General features: G+C 37.0%; 1 protein-coding gene across 5 annotated transcripts in view; it reads right to left on the bottom strand.

Annotated features, from left to right (window-relative positions):
- Positions 1-18,946, bottom strand: part of parn.S (poly(A)-specific ribonuclease S homeolog) — a 74,243-nt gene that overhangs the window by 16,547 nt on the left and 38,750 nt on the right. Inside the window, exon 22 of one of the 5 annotated variants that reach the window (XM_041579290.1) lies at positions 18,869-18,946. This exon is cut by the window's right edge and continues 612 nt beyond it. The exons of the other annotated variants lie outside the window; for them this stretch is intronic. The gene's annotated coding sequence lies outside the window, so the exon portion shown is untranslated. Of the gene's footprint in view, positions 1-18,868 lie in introns of those variants that run through there. 5 annotated transcript variants of the gene reach the window in all.

Below are 18,946 nucleotides of genomic sequence, written 5' to 3'. Positions count from 1 at the left end.
ATATTGTTCATACAGTTCATGAATACATGAGAAAGAAGGATCCTTGCATAACCATAGCCCCATGAATAAGAATTCAGGAGAATCTTTATATACTTAGACCTGCGGTAAAGGTATGCTTGGCAGATTATCAGCATAATACCTACAACGGTAAAATGCCCACTCCCAAGGACTGAATTAGGGCAAGGTCACAGTTGGTGTTTTATGTTGTGTTTAATGCACGGTCAAGCATAAATGCGCCAATTAAACCACACATGTATGATATGCGTTTTCAGCCTGTCGTTTTCTTTTCCCAACATGCATTTCTGTTTTTTCTCGTTCCCCATAATTCCACTCAGAAGAATTTTAGTAAACTTTTGCGAAAAAGTGGAAAACAATTTACATGCAGAATGTTGCTACTGCTTGTCAATACACAACGTTACGCCACCAGCATAAAATGTCAAATACATATATATGATAACCATCTCTCAAGGGTTTGACCAGCATGTGAATGTGATAAAAGACCTTAAGGTTGCCATACACAGGAAGATCCGCTCATTTGGCAATGTCGCCAAACGAGCAAATCTCTTCCGCCGATATGCCCACATTGAGGTGGGCAGACCGTGGGACCTAGGGCCCAAAGATCAGATCAGAATGGAGGCGATACGGGTGGTTGGATCGAGAGACCTCATCAACGAACAGATGCGGCCACGATTAACAGGATTATTTACCCTGCCCGATCAACAAAGATCGATCGGGGGAAGCCCATCTGAGGGCCCCACAGACCGGCCAATAAGCTGCCAACCCGGTCTGAAGGCAGCTTTTTTATCTGCCCCGGTGCCTATACACTAACTTCCCCCCCAACTCTGAGAACAATGCACTTCATTTTTCCTGCAAATGAAAACTCAATGCTATTACCTATCCAATCCCCCAGGTTCTTCTATGAGGGGCTGCCATATTTGAGCTGAAGTAATCTGTTAGTATTAGAAGTACTACTAACCAACAGGTTTACAAAGAACAGTCAGGTAGACAAAAGTCAGGTTTAGGAACTTGAAGCAACATGAGGCAGATTTTAATGTACATTACACTTTCACTTGGGAATGATATATAACCTCTGTAAATCAATACAGAATATGTTGATGCAAAAACAGAATAATAACTGTGCAAGACAAACATATAAGGAGATGTAAAATGGCAGGCCACCAATCAGTGTATTGTCTTATGACCATTCTGCACATGGATGTTTATTTGGCTCATTCATATAACCGCATATAAGACTGTTTTAATGTCAAATCTCATCCATGGATTCTAAGATGACAGAATGTGGATTTAACTTTATCAAGCAACTACTTTGCAAACTAAACCTTGCCCCCCACCCAAAAAAAAAGCCTGATCCTCAAAAAATGTAATTTTTAAAAGACTTGTACACATACTCTTCGAGCATACAAACCACATAACTGCGAATGAGTTGAACTAAATATTAAAATAACCTGACAGCTTGCTCTAAATTTATTGATAAATCCAAGAAATAAGGCAATGTTCCATTCAAGCTATGTGCATGTGAGGCTGAGCACACAATAAGCTCCAACACCGGCCCACACAAGAAATTGTGATGGGCCCATAAAGCCCACACATGACAAAAGAATTTACACCACCACATTACAGTAAAATCCAATAGAAAGTGCAAAGCGTTTTTCTCAAACAAATAATGCATTACTTGCTCAGATCCATTTGTCATGCTTTTCATGGTTTCAAAAGAAATGGTTTTTTTCAGAGTCTCAAAAAATGAACAGAAAAGAACAATTTGAAGGGAATGCTAAAAAAAAAAAAAAAAAAAAAAAAAAAAAAAAAAGATGCAACAGGCCCTGGTAGTAAATGCTCCCAATTAGCTCTACATGGAATATACTGTAATTGTATTCTATAAATGTACGTTCATAGTGTCAAAACTATTATAGTATTGCCAACTTTACTTCCTCCATCACTATAATCCACCAGACTTAAACAATAATTGCCATAATTATAAGTGATGCTAGTCACCATAGATCAGAGGTTGCTTCCAATGGATCGCACCAAGAGCACTTCAAACTCAATTTTTGGATGGTGCACATGTTTTGGTTATAATCAGGAGGTATAAACAGTTTTTCACTTCCTGTTACCAGCAAAGGGGGGGGGGGTGACTAGAACATTTTGATTGCAAAGGGAGTACCAGTGATTCAAGATCAACAGTGGTCAGACATAAAAAAGGGAGCCATTGCTGGCCAATATTTCGCATTTACACAATACAGTAATCGCAAACAGCATCCTTTTATTAATGCAACATACTTCCTAGGCAGAGCAGTGGTCAGTGCAGATGACTTAAGCACAGAAGTTGACCAACACAAGACATCATGTAGAAGGGAGTAGTGTGGGGCTAACCAAGGAGCAAGATTCAAAAGGTATTTGGGAGGGGGTTAGCATAAAAAGCTGGAGAGAGCTGCTGTACAAAGGGAATCTTATTTTAGCAATAGCACTGCAAAACTCTATAAAAAAAACTAATTGGCTACCTGGAAATTTAACTCCTAGCCCATCAGCTGCTATGAAGTACAACTCCCAGAACCCAGGCTTTACAGCTGGAGAATTGCATATTTGATATCCATGCTACAGATCCCATTTACAAATGAACAAAACTTCCAGCAAGGGAACATCCAAAAGGAACATATGTTCCAAGAGAGAAACATTTTTTATTGTTTTAAACATTAATTTTAGCTGCAAAGCATATGCATAGTGTAGGCGCCTATTACTGCATTCCACATCCTCCAAATAAATGTATCCATACATTACCATGAATAAATGAATAGGTTGCGCATTGCTCTGGCTACAATTCCATCATGACATGCAATGGAGAATTTTGTATCAAGTTTCATTATAGTTTCCCTCACGTACTTTCAGTTTATGTCAAACACAGTCTGCAACCCGCACCTAACTAAAAAAAATTAAATCTCAAAACAAATGGCAAGACCTGTTATGTTCCACCCGCCTCTCAGTTAGAAACTCCAACAGTTATCACTGCCAGCATATTGTCCAATATTTGACACTTCAAAAGGTGTAGAATGATTTAGTGGCGTTCCAAAAATCCTTATGAAACAGTTCTTGAAAATTAACAAGCTGCTGAATAGAAATCTAAAGGAAGCCGCAAAATACAAAGTTCTCAGGAGTCTGTTCTTGTGGTGCCTCCTGGTGATCCAACATGATCACTAGAGGTAACAAAGATGGTCAGTATACAAATGTTGCATTAACAGAAAGAATACAGGCAAAGCGGGTAAATTTAAAAAATTTCCACTGTAAAAAAAAAAAAAATTAAGTGCTTTAGATGCGGATACGCAAGGTGAACAAGTTTAGGGATGCTGGTAGGGTATCAAACTCATGTGTATGGTTCCACAGTAATTGCATCTATTCATCCCTATAACAGAAACCAGTGTTCATAGGTATAGGAAAGAATGTTTGTTGGTTGCCAGTTTATGTGGCTATAAAGGGACTGGTGATATTGGGTTTACAGATAAGAGATCCCATATCATATGGCTGAACTACCTAAAAACAAATCCTTTGGTTGATCGCCAAAGCTGATAAGTCCAAATGCTTTTACTTCTGCCATCAGTACAGTTTTCCATATTGTGTATAGTTCTATAAAGCAAAGGTGTTTTGTGGGACTTTGTTTCCCAGGAATGTATTTAGGTTTTTATCTTCAGACTACCCATGCTCTAAAAAACATTTGAAAAAGAAAAGTTTTAGGCAAATCTGAAAAAAACATTTTAGGAGACTTAGGACAAATCGAATCTCAAGCAAGATAAACATTCCGAATGTTAAATGCAGGTCTGAGAATCATTTGTTGAGACAGAAGAACATATTTCTTTCATAAGCATCAAACTATGTAGCAATAAAGGTCATCAGGCTTAAGTTGCACAAAATGACTTTACTGCACTCGCTGTGGGAGTCTACAATTGCCACAAGCACATTTATTATTTTATTACTGCCCTGAATAGCTCTGCTATAGGGAATACAAATATATGCTGTTATTGCTCGTAACAAAAAGGAGAATATGAACCAGATCTATAGCTTTCAAAGACATTTGTTAAGTAACAAAGGTATTACAGGTATGGGACCTGTTATCCAGAATGCTCGAGACCTTGGGTTTTCTGGATAACGGATCTTCTGTAATAAGGGTCTTCGTGCCTTAAACCTACTAGAAATTCATTTAAACATTAAATAAACCAAATAGGCTGGTTTTGCTTCCAATAAGGATTAGTTATATCTTAGTTGGGATCAAGTACAAGCTACAGTTTTATTATTATAGAGAAAAAGGAAATCATTTTTAAAAAATTTTATTTGGATAAAATGGAGTCTATGGGAGACAGCCATTCAGTAATTCGGAGCTTTCTGGATATAGGGTTTCCGGATAAGGGATCCTGTATCTGTATATGATTATTGGAAGAGCTGACAACCTAGGGCCGAAATGCAAAGTGTTCCCTCCTATAGCAAAGCCTCTCACTGTTCTGCTTTGAAACATTTAATGGGACACTACTAAAAATGGAGGACCAACATAACCAGGGCTAGATTTTATTACAGGAAACTATTCCAAAGGTTTTTTGGGGGAATCCAAGCTATGCGCCCCTTGACATTGTGGTATGATAAAAATATGTGTGATCTGAAACAATGAAGGGGAAAAATGTGGAGGGAGCAGCAAAATATGTTTCAACAAACCACCTATTGTCCAAGAGAACTGTAGTCATAATGCCACACAGCTTGCCAGAATGACAGGACCACAAGCAGAATGTCTTGTAGCATTACAATGAGAAATAAATAAAATGCCCGCAGGTATGACTCAGCTACAAAAAAAACATCTTGTTTAATACAGCTATAATTAAAGGAATGTTCCTGGGGGAAAAAAAATTAAAATCACACACACACAAGAAAACTCATGCAAAAGTATGTTGCAGGTGATAAGAGTTGAGAGTCACATGATTAAAAAAGGAATTAAGAATTTAAAATTTAACCATTTGTGGGGTTCTGCTTCTTCACTTTTTTTTTTTTTTTTTTTTAAACACAGGTAAGGGCCATGTTATCCAGAATGCTAGGGACCTGGGGTTATTCTTTAATTTGCATCTCTACTGCAAGGCTACTAAAAAATAATTTAAACATTCATTTAACCCAAATGGATTGTTTAGCCTTTAATAAGTATTAACTATATCATACTTGGGATTAAGTACAAGGTACTGTTTTTTATTACAGAGCAAAAGGAAATCATGTTTTATAAAATTTAATTAGAGTAAAATGGAGCCCATGGGAGATGCACTTCCGGGAGCTATCTGGATAACTGGTTTTCAGATAACGGATCCCATTCCTGTACTGCTTTAACAAATTTACCACCATCTGCATTAGGTTTTAAAGGATAAGTAAATCTTAAAATATGTGAATGTAAAATTGAGGAGTGCTTTTCTAAGAACTAAAGAAAAAAAAAAACTGTGCAAATGTACACATCAAAAAGCTGTTGCAAGTAAAGCTCCAGAAGCCCACTCTGGGTAGGCACCAAAAACTACACCATCCAAAAAGAATGTGAGCCCATGAAATAAAAAATGGATTTACATGGCAGCTCCTGAAAGCATGATTACATAATTATGTACTTACGTGACTTACTTGAATACCTTATGATAGGAGAAATGGATCTCTGCTCAGGAAGCTAGTTTATGGGTTATGCTCTCTTAATTTATTTAGAACAGATGTGCAATACATTAAGTTTCAGAGACACTCCTCCCTTCACCAGCACTAATAATAGGACCCTTGTAAGACCATCCTTATACTGTACACATTGCAATTCATTTCAATAAAATGATTTCAATAAAATTACTTCTATACCACTTTTCTCCTAACGAGACTTAAAACACATTACAAATTGTATACCTCAAAATAACCAGCACCTAATAAAATTGGCAAAGCAGATAGGAGATTAAATATGAATAAGAGATCCATTAAAGCTGTAAAGGATAGGCAAATAAAGGAATGGTTTGATTGGATGATTTGATTGGATGATATAGTATGTATTACAGAACTTTAATGCTATTGCTGGGTTTGCCTTTTGGTCAAAAGACAGGGTAAGAAAAAGGGTAAATGTCTGGGATCCATTACCCATATACCCTTTATACAGAAAGCTCTGAATTAAGGGAAGGTTGTCTCCAATAATCTCCATTTTAAAAATGTTTTATTATAGGATTAGAATGATTTCCTCTCTCTCTGTAGATCCCAACTAAGATATATACTTAGTCATCATGTCATCAGTTTGAGAACAATTGTACCTACATCAACCAATTTCTTATTATGCCCAACATCTACAAACGGGAATGCAGGTGTGCCAGTAAGTGACCACTACATCTTTAACATTTTTACTAAACCGCATATGAAACTGCTATGCAGTTACACAAAACGACTGTTATGTGCTAGGAACCATAGGTATGCTTAAGGGCCCTTACACACGGGCGTTTCCAGCTGCGCTTCCGTGTTCCAGTTTTATGCGTTCAGCCGCAGGGGAGTGCAGGAGTAAACCCACACCATTACTGTCAAGGGGGCTGGACTCACACAGACGCATGTAAGTGCCGAACACAGGCAAAATGCCACATGCTGCATCTCAACCTGCATTCGGCATTTACATGCGTCTGTGTGAGTCCAGCCCCTTGACAGTAATGGTGTGGGTTTACTCCTGCACTCCCGGAACGCAGCTCAAAACACCCATGTGGAAGGGCCCTTATTATATCTTTAAACAGGGCCACTTATGTAAAATACTTAATGCAGAACGATGCAAAAAAGGGGGGGAATGGGTTAGCTTAAAAAAAAAAAAAAAAAAAGTTAAGACTGCCAGGAAAGGGTATCCTGGGTTGGCTTGGCAAAGCACTCTAAACAGTAGATGCATGACAAATGGCTCAGTCAGCATAGGAAGTACATGAGTCTGGGTACTTATGCTGAGCATGCAGACCGAAGAGGGCAGGTGGCAATGATATCACGAGCAGCAGAAAGGCTAAGCGTCTACAGAACTCCAGCTGTTGCCGAATTTCAACTCCCATCTTATTCTCAAAGGTATTTTCAATTTAACAGCAACTGGAGAGCCACAAGTCTCTTCACAAGTTGTGCAGTGCTAGCGGGCAAATCAATAGACTCATTAACTGAATAGTACAGCTGTTTAAGACCAGGATTCTGGAGTAAATCAAAAGGACTGAAGGGCTTAATTAGGTTATAATATTTATGCCAAGATTCCACCGACAGATAAATAAGGATAAACTGCTGAGCCATGGCTAGAAAAGAAATGTTATTAGTATCTTTGTTGCTTAAACATATGTCGGACTACAGTCTCCAGCAAAGTGTCAGCTAGGTATCTATGGAGTAACACCTGTTCCTGATAAAACAAATGCAGCTATTTTTAAAATAGTTGCACCACTACTCAAAATTACCTGCATTTAGCAGACAATTCTCATACAATTCTCTAACCTTCCCCTACACCCAAAAAGAATACCACATGGACAGTACCAGTTCCAAAATGGACTAAGGACGCCATGTCGAGCCTGAAACCTATTAGGAAAAATCCATTCTGCTTCTTATTCAAGAATTACTCAGCAAAATGGGACCATCAGTGCTGCACTGGTTGGAATTTCTTAGCCAATTCTGCAGTGGCTCTTCCCATAAACAAAGAAATTAAACCCAATCTTTCTTTACCGATATACAAAGTTGAAAACTCAGAAAAAATTCTAGATAATTCATCACACTCCAAAAGTGTCTTAAAAGCCACAAAGTAATTTTAGACAGATTATAAATTGTTTTTGTTCCTTATGAATTTTTATTGAATTAAAAAAAAAGAAAAAATAATAAAGCAAGTAGTGACTGCACAAATCAGTTTGTTTTGTACCAGTGGATTAGTAAATCAACACAAAACCGGAGCAGCTGCTGTATGTTTAAACCTTAGAAAAATTTGGGGATAAGTGTGCTGGTCCACTCAGGTTCCTGTGGAAAGCATATGATGTTCAGTAAACTCTGAGCAGCTTTATATATCTGGGTGCTGACACATGGAACAGTTCAACAATATTCACTGCCAATAAAAAGGAGGACAGTTGCTTTCCATCTGGTGCACCTAAATCAGATGCATAGCAGGAAGTCAAGTGGCAGCATATTCAACTTTCCATCCAAGATAAATATGATGGAGCTGATCCACCGACTTACACTTGTGAAAAATATCACAGGAAATGGCTGTAAGTTTATTGAGCATTACCTCTAGTACATCTGTGTGCTGCATACTTGAAGAAACAGAAGATAGGACACTAAAAGTAGAAGTTTGCTCAGTTCAAATTGGGAACGGTTTTGAAATGAAGAGTCATCTGATTAATTGGATTCTCTTCATACAAGCAAACACACTGCATCTGCTTTTCTGTTTCCAAAGGCAGAAAACATTTCACTTTATAGGTTGTTGGTAAGGCAATTACCAACATGACTTCATGTACCCAGTTCTGGTGATCTCTTCATTTGTCACACTTCTCTCACTAAAAGACCGGTGGGAATATTAAAAACAAAGAAATATTGGCAATCTTTGTCTGCTGACTAATCTGAACTTGTTGCATTCAGTTTATAACCAAAATTTTCCTTAAAGCTGGGATGACATTTGGCAAAAGCAATTCAAACAGCTTCAGGCGTGTTTAACGTTTTCATATTGAAAAGTGCTTTTTACTGCCTGTTAAAAAATAAAAATATAGTTAAAAGCTCAATAAAGAATATGCAGATCTACAAGGAGTGTCTTTGCTGTCCTGACTCCCACTGCAAGCAACAACTCAGTCTAAGGCATTTGCTCTGAGAAACAAACTTTGTATTAAAAAAATTAAGTATAATTCTTAGGGAAACCTATTGACACTATTCCAGAGGATCATGAAGATTTTGGGTGTAATAAAGGACAAAAAGCTTGCACTAGATCTTGCAACCCTTCAGAAGTACCAATTTGAAAGCAAATATTTTAACAGGTTGCTTTGGATTACAAGAGCTGCTGAAAACTTTGGGCCTATTGCCTTTTGTCTCTGCTCTACTGTACAGTCATATTAGACGTTGTATTAGCCTTTTATGGTCATATAAAGGCAAACCATAATCCAGGTAAATTCTGAGGCACCTTATAAATACATATGTTACTAATGAATTAAGAAAAACTGTACCAGAAGGCATATACATGGATAATAAATGCATTTCTTAGCATGCCAGTTGTGAAGTGAAGGCTGCACATAGCCATCTAACTGGGAAAACTGGCAGAAATATAGCACAATTTCATTTAGCTAAGAGAATATTGTTTGAAAAACACTTGTATCTGGACAATGCATTGATGGTACTAGCTTGGAACGCCTACTGAAACGTTAACTGACATTTAATTGATGTGAAGCAGAAATTCTCTCATCCCAAAGGGTGAAAACTCTAAAAGGCAGTACCACATTGGAATATGGAGCTGAATGCTACATTGGCAAGAGTAGGGTTAAATAAATTGCTAGCCCATCTCTTAACCCAAAAGATTAGTTTGATTTTATAACCAACTGTAAGGCAACACTTTCATCTCTCATGAAATATATTAAAATGAATACAATCCACAAGGAGCCATTATTATTTTCGAAGACCCCAGCAACATTTGTTAGGCATTGCTGCTCTGCAGAAGAAAGCTGAGCCAGCTGCTTTAAATTTGCTCCCAAACCACAAGAAAATACTGGCTTTTTAACTTCATGTTAGCAAAGAAGTTATATAAGCTTCTAATAAGGCTGTTTTTATTGGCAAAGCACTGCCTTGAGCAAATGTTTTCTGAGCACTTGGTTTATTTTCCTTTATTTGTCAGCTTTAGGTGGCTGTCACAAACCTAAGGCAATCCGAAGCCCAGCCTCATGCACTCTAAAAGGAATGTCTGCAAAGTGCTTTGGAAGAGAAAAAAGGTGCTGCTTGCGTTGGCTAGCAAGATTTTACTGCACCCCTACTGCCATAGGCACCTGTGCAAAGGTTTCACGTTATTCATGACAAACCATATGGCTGCACAGAAATACTTCTTGAAGCGCAAGCCCACAGGAAGCTACTTGTTGCTTTCTGGTGTTATAGTTGTATTAAACATAATATGGAACAGCACATTTTGCCAACATTTAATACAAAATGTCTGACAAGAGATTAACTTTTTTATGACTTCCGACCAGCGTTGCCTTTATATGCCACTTCACTTGTTACTTCCTGGGCGCCCGGGTATGATGTCCACCAACTATGCCTTAAGCAATGAAACGCGCAAGGCATAGTTGGCTGAAATCATACCCGGTCGCCCAGGAAGTAACGAGTTAAGTGGCATGTAAAGGCAACGCTGGTCAGAACCTGAACCACAAATCACTAAACACACTTATAACAACCGGGACGAATCGGAGAGAGATGGTGTGCCTGTTTTAACCACTTAAATGTGAGTGTAATCAATTGGTTTTTATTACTATAAAATAAAGACGTTTTTACACAATTTGTGCTTTCCAACTTCCTCTAGCAAGAGAGACCAACCTAAAGCTTTATACTCTACAAATTCTGATATGCACAAATTAATCTGAACGTCTAAGTACCCACCTTAATCAACCACACATGGTGAAGTGTAAAAGGCTAGTTGCACTAAAGGTCAATTGAAAACATTTGAGGTTGTGATACTACAACTCTCTAAGTAAATACTACACTATATTATCTATTTTTCCTTTTTCATTCAATTTTTTCCCCTGAGCTTTTATTAGCGCTGACCTATTTGAACTTTGGATTCCTGCAACATCCAAGGAGTTGGAGAGAAACATGCTGCTCGCGAGCCACTGGTTGGGGATCACTGTTATGAAAACCACAGGGAACACTTAAATGTAGTATTGTTGACATTATATTTTTGTTCATATTTAAAGAGATTGTGACACCAGACATCAAACTTTTTAACATCTATCATAATATTGACTTTGAAAGCTACTTATAACTTTGCCATAAAGTATTTGCACATTGATTTTACATTACCTGGCTGATGCCCCTTGTTCCTCTATGAGGGAGCTGCCATATTTGTGCAGCAGGAGTCCGTTAGCATTAGAAACTTTAACGGACAGGCTGAGATGGGACATTCAGGTTGGCAAAACAGTCAGGTTTAGAAACTTCATCTCACAATAACTTACAAAACAAACCTCTCAGGAAAAAAAAAAAAAACGATCAACATGACCTATAGGTAACTTTTAATGTACATTCATATTTTAAAAAGTAGTTTTTTAGTGCTAGTGTCTCTTTAAGGATTTGATTTGCATGTAAAAGTAAAATTAAGGCAAAGAAAGCTACAGCCATAACATTTCTTTTGCCATCAAAATGTGGATGTAGCCTTTCAAGGCAGGCGTCTTTCTACTTACCTATGGGGAGGTCATCATACCACCATACATTTATTTTGGATTTCACCTAGTGATTGATGGTGCAATACACTGAGCAATGTTATATTTGCCAACAAATAATTTTTTTGTAGCATTTTGAAGAATATAAATGATCAAGGCAAGCTTTTAAGTATACCTCAATCACTTGAGCATTGACCATTTGCGATAAAGGAAAATGATGTATCTGCTTATAAATATTAACTATTCTACTCTGAATGGAATCTATTTTTTTGAGCCAATCGTTCGCCTTTGATGAAGGTGAACCTTTTTTACCACCCAGGCAAGGCAGACTCAAACCTTCCCAAGTAATTAAATTATGGGAGTCATCTCATCCTATAAAAATAAAAATATTTGTCTACTATTGGCTGCTCACCCTACATGGTGCACATGAGGATTTGCCATCCACATTTACTTTCTCCAGCCTGGAATTAAATCTCTAAAGCTAGTTTGTAATTTTTAGACTTATTTTAGAAGTATTATTTCCCTTTTAGAAATTCAAGCAAGAGCATAAGGTCCGTATCTTTACCATGCAGGAGGCAGTGTACCGTATATACTCGAGTATAAGCTGAGGTACCTAATTTCACCTCCAAAAACAGGGCAAGCTTATTGACTCGAGTATAAGCCGAGTATAAGCCTAGGGTGAGAAATGCAGCAGCTTCTGGTAAGTTTCAATCAAAAAATTGAGGGTTTCTGCTCCCATTGGAGGTGCCGGCGTCTCGTTTTTGGACGCCGACGACCATTCTTGGATGCCGGTGACTATTCTTGGAGACTATTCTTGGATGCCAGAGACTATTCTTGGACGCCGGCGACTGTTTTTGCGCTTGACCCGAGCATAAGCCGAGGTAGAGTTTTTCAGCATATTTTGGGGGCTGAAAAACTCTGCTTATACTCGAGTATATACGGTAAATACCAAAAGGTAGGAATGTCAAATTCATTATAGACTTGCATATATATGTCTATATTAAGGTTTAATATAAAGATGAGGATCTGGTATGTGCACCTTATCAAATTTTTACTTCCATCTGTGTATAAATAACAAACTTGTTTGAAGGTTAAGAAAGCAGCATTTTTTCTTAGGTCTTCTCCATGCTTTCTAAATGTAACATTTTCCCCACTGGTATAAACAAATGTATATGAGCATAGCTATTAAGCAAGATTAGAAAATTGTTTTTGGAAAAACTTAAGCCCCTGCAAGCAACTGACATATTCTGTTTGATAGTTGGCATTTAGTTTAGAATTTCTATAGCCCATCAAAGAACACAGCACTTTAGAACATTTGAATTAACAAAGACGAAAAGTTGCCCATAGACAAAAACCCAGACCAGTTGAGAATTATAATCAAAGGAGTATATTGAAAATCCTATCAGAATTCTTTGGGATTAAATGGTATTTGAGTGTACTTTGTACAGTAAGATACATTAAAGTTCACCTTGGTGTCACTTGGTTACAATTGGGAAAAGCTTCTCTGGTGCAGATAAAGGACTCCTTTTTAGAGCATACGAGTAGTAAATTTGTGTGATGCTGCACAGTAATAACTTCAGTAGGGATTGTTTACCTTAAAATCAACTCTTCTAATGGTGTAATTGGTCTTTTTATACATTGTTGATCATGGTCTTTGTTGTACTGCTTTCAGGAAATGTGCATGTTTAAATGTTGTGATGCCTTTAATTTCAGTTGCACGATGGAAAAAAAATATGAAGGATAATAAACAAAAAAAGCAACATACAAAGTCAAAAAGTTGCGCAGAACAGAACCAATCCTTTAAGGTAAACATATTTTTGTTAAATATATAACTATTGAGATCTTACCGGCTGAATCAGAGTTGCTGACTCAGAAGTCAGCATGATATCTGAAACAATAGGAAATGGTGTATAGTGGCTGCTTTATTTGCACACATATTGACAAAAGCCAAGAAAGGTTTTCTTGTAAAGGTTTAGCTCTTTTGGACATTTGTATGACATATATTGGTCACTCATTTAACACCTTCCCCCCCCCCCCACCAAACAGATTCCATCCTACCTGAAGCACCGAAATGTCTAAGAGACAAGTCAGCAAGACAATTAGTCAACATTACACAGTGCCAAACATCTGTCTGTCACAATGGTGAGAACTGAACATGTAATCATACTGTTTTCCTGCCGTATACATTGTAATAATCCCCAGCTTCCTGCATGTTTAAGCCTTACAATAAAATTGACTCATTAGGCACTTATCTGCCTCATCAATCCAGTGTTCCTTCCTAACATGCTGTTGACAAAATTGCTCAATAATTTAAAGACACGTTCCTTTTACTTTGCAGATCAGCTCCTGGCTATAAAGCATGCCCTTAATTTAGGCCAATAAACAGAAATATTAATCTAAGTGTCTCTAATAACTTGAAGAAGGAAACAGATTTTCCCAGAGCTGCCATTTATTGGCCACAGTGACCAACAGCCTTGTTTTCACATTTTTGCCCACTGAACTCTTCTGTACGTCAGCACTGAAAGAAAAGCTTGTTTCTCCTGTGAAGCTTGCACAACACCAGCGATTGTTTACCTTGGCTAAATGACAAATCCAAATTTTAGATGCAGGATGATCATATTTCGGACCGGTCTAATGTAGCCCACAGGCTCATTTCAAGCAATACTATTTACGTTATTAGAATCTGAAGTGTTCTGTCTATTAAAGCCTCATTCATTGGTATAAAGAAGGGGGTTTAATTGCTCTAAAAGTCAAAGGATTACCTGTTAAACTGCAAGCTAGACCTCAACAGAAAAGCAGCAGATATGTGCCTTACAGACATCCTATATTTAAACTGGACGGAGGTGGTTTGGAGGGGGTGGTTGTTACTAACCAAGTTATTTGCATTATGTTTGCCAAAGCTCTCAAAGTGATGTTTTCTCAGCAACAGCTGGAATGACAAGTATCTAAAGGTGCAATCAATGAATCAGCATATTAAAGCACAAGTATGAGTTGAAGGGTTTTGTAACCTAGCTGGGGCTCTGGAAAGGTTTTTACATTTCAGCACAAACTTTTTGGAACAAAATTTAAGGATTTTAAAGTCTCATGAAGGAATAAAAACTAATGTTAATAGAAAAATAAATAATTTAAGCCTAACAAATTAGTAGCCCTTCATGTCATACATATAACATCATGCACTTTTGGTAGGAAATCAGACTTTCTAATTCACAAAATTCAGCCACATGGAAGGGATGAAATAATTTTGCCTCACGTTCTATGTCACAAATAGGCTATATTGACATACCAGAAATCTGCCCTGGCAACAAAAAAAATTTATAGTGGTGAATTTTTCTTATAACTAGGAATTTTAAAGTTTTTGCCATGGAATTATTTTACGCGGAATTGAAGGTTACAAAGTCACAAGGACTTTAAAGGCATATATAGCTATTTATCATGAGCGCAACATGGATCATTAAACTAGAGGGCTGTACAGTATATAGTATGTTGCACATTAATGAAATATTAAATGGGTTAAAGGGAAAGTTCATATTAAAACACAACTGACCCAGGGACTCCTGAGTTAAACTCTTGTTAATGAAACAAATTAAATCAATGCCAGTAGAAATACTCTAGGCATGTGTTGGAAGGCGCTAAGATTGTTTCAGAAAGGGAAAGGAGTTGCCATATTAAAAAATGTATTGTTCATAAACAAGCCACAAAAATGTTATTTGCCACTCCCCAAGTACCTTGGAGGCAGAAAAAGATATGGTGATCTTCAAGTAAATTTAAGTCATCTTTCTAAACCGCCTAATGCTTAATCTGCTTTATTCTCATGCTTCTTCAATCCATAGGTTTATTTTACATTCTGTAATATGAAGATGACACAAATATGCCAAACTGCAAATCTAAAGGCTTAAAGAAAGGTCAATTGTTGGCTAAAAATAAGAATTATTTCAAGGCTACTAAAATTATACCTTAATCAATGGTAAAACAGAGGGACAAGGATTATTTAACAAGCAAAATACAAATCATGAATGTATATGTTATACTGATCTGGATAAAATTAGCTACAGTTGACACCTGCAAGTCCATTTGGGAAATATATAAAATATTTGCAATATATAACGTCACCAGTTTTGCAATTTTAAGTACTAATGCAATTACTCGTCAAGTTTTATTCGTAAAAAGTGTACCAGCAACATACAATGAAAGGGTTTATGATATTAAGGAGCAAATTTATCAAGGGTCAAACTTCGCAGTAATGGGAGTTTTTTTGAACTCCCATAACTTCGAAATTCGAGTAAAAGACCAAACTAAATGTATTTAAAAAAAAATCTAATTTTTTTTCGGGTGAATAGGCCGTTTTGATTCGAATTGAAATAACATCCTATTCGAATTTCGTATTTCAAAGAAAAACTTTGATTTTTTCAAAGTCCACCAATTGCCTCCAAATAGGTTCTAGGAGGTCTCCCATAGGCTAAAACAGCAATTAGTCAGGTTTTAGATGGCGAATGGTCAAAGTCGACAGTACATGATAAATTTCGATATTCTAATTTTTTTCAAATTCAAATCGAATTTGGACTATACCCTAGTCGAAGTACACAAAAATAGCTCTTAATTCGAATTTTTTTTAATTCGAATTTTCACTTCGACCCTTGATAAATCTGACCCTTAGTGTTACTTTTATTGATTATATTTTGAACCCAATCTAAAACTGCTAAATATTTAACAGATTCTAAAAAAATGTCATCCGACAACAAGTGCTCTTAACATTCTTGTCACGCAAGTCAGCTGTCTATTAATTTGGTGTACAGGCCGTAAAATGAACAGAGGATTAAACTACCCATTATGTAGAATGTAAAAATCTTAATCAGGGGTTGGACAATTCTTGGCATTTAGATAAAAGTTAGTTGACATGGGCACGATAAGAGAAAAAAAAAAAAGTGGCCCACCAAAACTACCATATGCAGTAAAGAGAATTTCACAGGAGACCTTTTACTGCTTCACATCTGAATATATACTTTAGTTGGGAATGTAGCCTCACAAAATCGCTATTAAATCAGATGCATCCCTTAAAAGTACTTTGTGCACAGTTAGTAGATAACTTGCCTTGAAAATCCTTAGAACTGCAGAAAACATTCTAAACATTTCAGTTTTTCTAAAGGAATCCAAATGTTTTCTTTAATTGAGTACAGAGGAATTAAAGATCAGCAGATTTTGAGGAATATCACGTATGTATCTCTGGGGGCCTCTAGTGCCCAAAACTCATCTACACATTAATAAGGAAATATAGAAAGTTTTCACAGTTCACAAAACAGTGAGCACAAACCTAGATCTTAGGGTCTGGGATGCAGAAATGCATAAATTAGGGACAAGGCAGCTAATTTGCAAATTAAATTCTGTTATCATAAATGCTAGTTGTGTACTAAACAGAATTGTAACGAGGGCCTCCATAAAGGCAATGTATAGGCTTTAATTAAACAGATTTGTGTCAGCTAGCTCTATAAACTATTAATTTCATATTTACAAAAGCAGAAGAATTTTCTAATCAGAATCATAGCTACCAACAGTAAGGCTACAGTCCAATATTATTGTGATCAAATGAAAAAGAGAGAGTGTGGTTTGCATGTAAAGAACTAAAGAAAAAAAAAAGTTTAATGCCTTCAGCAATAATCCTATGAATACCAAGAACCGTTTCCAAAGAACAGAGTTTCTATTAACAGAGAATGCAGCGTTCCCATTGTTGGATCCTCTGGCATCAGTAGAGAGGTTGGCCCTGGAGGACTTTATAAAACATATTGTTTTAGGCACTATCTGCTAGCATGGTTATGATACGCTGGTAGTTGATGTCTACCAACAGCTAGGTTGCAAGAAAAAAAAAAAAAAGTCACAGAAGGCTTATGTTCCCTTTAAAGACCTAAACCATAAATATGCATAGCTAAAAAAATACTATATTTTATTAACTGAACTGCACCAGCCTAAAGTTTCAGCTTCCCAATAGCAGCAATGATCCAAGACTTGCCACAAGGAGTCACTATCTTGTAAATTGTCTGACACTCGCATGCTCAGTGGGCTTTGAGCAGCTGTTCAGAAGCTAAGCTTAGGGGTCGTCGCAAATTATCAAGCGGAAAATGAGGTTTGCCTGTAATATAAACGGATGCTACAGGGCTGATTATTAAATTCTCATGCTAGTTGCACTGGTTTCTGTGCTGCCATGTAGTAATTATCTGTATTGATTACTAATCAGCCTTATATTATGACATTTATATTCTATGTGTACTGTATATTTTTAGGCAGTCCCTAAGCTCAGTAACCTACAGCAGCACAGATAAAGGAACATTTTTAATAGGTGTAACTTATTTGGTAAAATGGAGTCTTTAGGAGATGACCTTCCCATAATTCAACTTTATGATAATGATAATGTGTTTCCGGATAACGTATCCCATACCTTATTTCGATTGTACTCCATCCTTTCAGTGAGGTGATGAAAAATCACTTCTACACAGGTAGCCTCTTCCCTTGAAAAGAATGATCTGTGTTGCAGAGCTATGCTCTTAATTGCATGGCAGTGTCTACAGCAGTGCATTTCTCATTTAACAAACAAGAAGAGGATACCAGAAGAGAAGGGCATTTTCAAACTGTTTGGTCCACCCTACTGAGATTCTGTTTTTTTTTTCTGTAAAGAACGATAGGCAGGGCCCATTAGCTTGTGTGACTTCTCAGATATCTAACTGCGTGCAAACATAGCTCTGAAGACATACAGTAAGGTGCAAAACGCACAGAGAAGGCCAACAAGCGGCAAAGGTTAAAAGCACTTTCCAGCCACATAACTTGTTGGTGATAAACTTCTTTAAAAGGTTACTAACAAAGCTTTACTCTTAGAGATGAGAGAAGTGTTTTTAAACTGCCTTTTCCTTTGTGCTTTCACACGGAATAGCAACAGTTCCAATAAGAAAGGTCATAAAAACAAAACACTTTATCCATCACTCACCAATGTGTTCTGTATTTACAGTAAAGTAATAAATATGAGAGTCGCTCATATGCAACAGATACACATAAGGGCTATTCTTTTGGAGGCAATCCCATATCTTTTCACATTCCAAAAGTGGCAGGTTAGAGATAGACACACACTTATTCCCACAATTCACAGTTACAGTAAAAGTTGCAGTATTTCCTGTAAGGTGATCTCTGAAACCGCGAAAAATTGTGTATAACATATTTAAGTCAATGGGCATCACAATTATTCTGACGCCCGACAATTTTGACATGAGCGGCAATTTTTATACGCACGACTATTTTGTCCAAATGCATAAGTCAATGGGTGAAATAATTTTGATACAGGACAATTTTTATGCACGCACCAATTTTGACTAGCACCATTTTTTTTATTGCTTTGGATTTTCGCTGCACTGTCGCAATTGTATTTGCGGCAGTGTCGCAAATGTATTCGCAGGCAGCATAATGTGAAAATTTGCCTGCCAAATTTATTCGCCCCTTTACTACTGAGAAATTGTGCAGAACAGCATTTACTATAAAAGCCTTAAAGGAACAACTACTTGTTTAATTGGCTTCTCACTCACATTAAAATCACA

The sequence above is a fragment of the Xenopus laevis genome, chromosome 9_10S (genome assembly GCF_017654675.1).
Source record: "Xenopus laevis strain J_2021 chromosome 9_10S, Xenopus_laevis_v10.1, whole genome shotgun sequence".
In the NCBI taxonomy this organism is placed as follows: Eukaryota; Metazoa; Chordata; class Amphibia; order Anura; family Pipidae; genus Xenopus; species Xenopus laevis.
Note: the sequence above shows the minus strand (reverse complement) of the source record. Positions and strands in the feature narration are given on the sequence as shown.